This window comes from Curcuma longa, unplaced genomic scaffold (assembly GCF_044706935.1).
Source record: "Curcuma longa cultivar G26 ecotype Majalengka, Jawa Barat unplaced genomic scaffold, ITB_CL_G26_1.1 contig_18985, whole genome shotgun sequence".
Lineage (NCBI taxonomy): Eukaryota > Viridiplantae > Streptophyta > Magnoliopsida > Zingiberales > Zingiberaceae > Curcuma > Curcuma longa.
The window spans coordinates 32,558-35,344 of NW_027430964.1; the positions used below are offsets into that span (position 1 = coordinate 32,558).

General features: G+C 32.8%; 1 non-coding gene across 1 annotated transcript; it reads left to right on the plus strand.

The window, feature by feature from the left end:
- Positions 1 to 787: 787 nt before the first annotated feature.
- Positions 788 to 859, plus strand: TRNAW-CCA (transfer RNA tryptophan (anticodon CCA)). The gene has a single exon. It is a non-coding gene; the product is annotated as a tRNA-Trp (tRNA).
- Positions 860 to 2,787: the final 1,928 nt, after the last annotated feature.

Here is a 2,787-nt window from a genome sequence, read left to right on the forward strand (position 1 = left end):
ACATGATTGACAATTTTGATCTTTATTTTTAAGGCAAACAAGTTGAGCTAAATAACTCATATTGTCATCTTCCACAAATTTCATTTTAAACCAGAGGATAATTTGATGCAATTTTTTTAAAATAATAAATCAAATTTAGATCGTTCTACTCACAAGAAAAAAAATAGTAAACTTATTTGTGAGATTTAATAGATGCAAGGTGAAGAAGATCTTCATTTTTTTTAATGATCGTATTGCGTTTTGATAAATTTGATGCGAAATTAAAGATAATATTCATCTATAGTCAATGGTGTCAATATCATGAATGAAAATCGTTAGAATTGTATATTTGTGTATTAAACACGCTTGAGTCAATATTGCTAAAAGAGAGTCTAGCATGCATGTCGACTCAATAATTACATGCATCACACACGGTTTGTCGATATCTCAATTTGTTTTTTTATTTCTAAACAATTTCTTTGTCTCACTTGACTTATATTTTAGTTAGATTTATTTGTTTAATTTAACTTATTTAATCTATCTATCTATATATATATCATATAGTCGCTTAATTTACTCGTTTTAATTGTTAGATTCAATGGTCTCGCTTGACCTGTATTTTGCACTATACTAGCTCATCCCGTTCATTCCATCAAATTATATATATATATATATATTACACATTTCTTTTAAATTATATATAAAAACATATTTACACTATGGAAGAATTAGTAAATTAATAATCTGGAATTTGTTCCTTAACCTAAAAAATTAAATTATATATATTTTTTCAGTTAAAGATCACAACGGATCCGTGGCGCAATGGTAGCGCGTCTGACTCCAGATCAGAAGGTTGCGTGTTTGATTCACGTCGGGTTCAATTTTGAAATCACGGATAATTTATTTTTTACTGGGCCTAGTTCTTATACTATTACGAAGGCCGATTCTCTAGTTGGGCCGTCGGGGAAAACCAAGCTTATCTGCCAAGAACTTTGCTAGGATATTGTAGATGAATCTTGTCGAAGTATTTCATATCTTTGATTTCATCATGTATAAAATGTATAAATCATAAAATAATATTATATTTAATAAACTCGTCGGGTTTTGTAAAATAGATATTTTATTTTATTTTATAATTTAAACTAGTTCTAAGTCAATTTATTACTACGATTAAAACAATTTGATAAATCAAAAATTTAAATTTAAACTATCTCTAATGGAAAAAATCTAAAACTATCTCTTATAGGTTTTCCATAGGTGCTATAAATGTAGTAGTAAAGACTGGCGTTACTGTTGTAGTGGATGACAACTCTCTAGGGATCTGCATGCTTCTAAAAATAATTTTAACCGTATACAATGCAGCAGAAAAGGGATCCCTCCAGAAGATCCATGCGAAACCATATTCATTTTACCGATTCTATCTACTAGAATCGAGATTACCTTCGATGCGAGCCTTTCGCAATCCCGACAGCAACTATTGCCTTCAAAGGTTGACGGATCTCAGCATGATCAGTATGTTTGCGCCTCCACGGTATCCACACGAACACCGAGTTGGAGATGAACCAAACTATGGTGCTAGCCACAGATCAGGTTCGGCCAAGGAGGTAAAAGAGAAGAGGAAGAAGACCAATAGTCCTTCTCTCAAGAGCCTCGATCTTATCCCTTTTTATATTCAACCATGGAATATGAAGAGTTTTTGACTCTTGAGATTCCATGGAATTAATACATAATCTCATGCATGCCATGTATGATGATCATGCAACCCTCTTAATGATGCTCATGCAACCCTTTTAATGATAAAGAAATTAATACCCTATTAATCTTATGCATGATGATCATGTAACCCTCTTAATGAATTTGATTTGACTTGAGTCCAACTTAAATCTCACTCAATCCGCATTGGCACTAAGGACTGACACTAACAAACTCCACTTGTAGTTGTCTCAACTATTCACTCGTAGCCGTCAATAAAATTGTTAATTTTCTCATTATATCAAGGGCTTCCAAATAAAGAGCAAGAGGTGATGAAGAATATGTGAAAAAGGAACATTGATGAGAAAAAGAAATTTAGTTTGTGAATCAATAGGGATGGTTCGTCATAATCATCCACTAAACGACAAACAATATTATAAATCGTAAGGCATCAATCGATTATATGTGTTTTTGTTCATTTATTATACTATAAATATTCATGCATATCGAAATGCAACAATAGTATCAGAGTCTTATTCATATGCATGTTTATCCATGTTTCCTATGCGTGTTTGTTAAATTGTAATATAACTGTTCAGTATGCAACAGTGATCGTGTGAAACATGGTTACGTGCAGTTGTGTTTCTCAAATAACCCTCTGGATTTCTGTGCATGTTCGTGTATGCATGTTTACACTACAAAAATTACTGAGAATAGCGACAGAAATATTCCGTCGCTAATCGGTCGCTAATCGAGATTAGCGACCGATTAGTGACGGATATGGCCCGTCGCTATTTTTTTGGTCGTTGACGTCACATTAGCGACGGAATTCTAAATTCCGTCGCTAATTAGCGACGAAATTTTTTATCCCGTCGCTATTTATTTAGCGATAAATTTTAAAGCCGTCGCAAAATATAGCGACATAACAGTAAATTCCGTCGCAAAAAATTGCGACGAAATTTAATTTCCGTCTCTATATCTTGCGACGGAATTGATTATTCCGTCGCTAATTAGCGACGAAATAATCAATTCCGTCGCTATCTTGCTTAAAAAAAAAGGGAAAAGTATATATTTTTAGGGTTTATTAGCGACGGAATTAATTATTCCGTCGCTAAT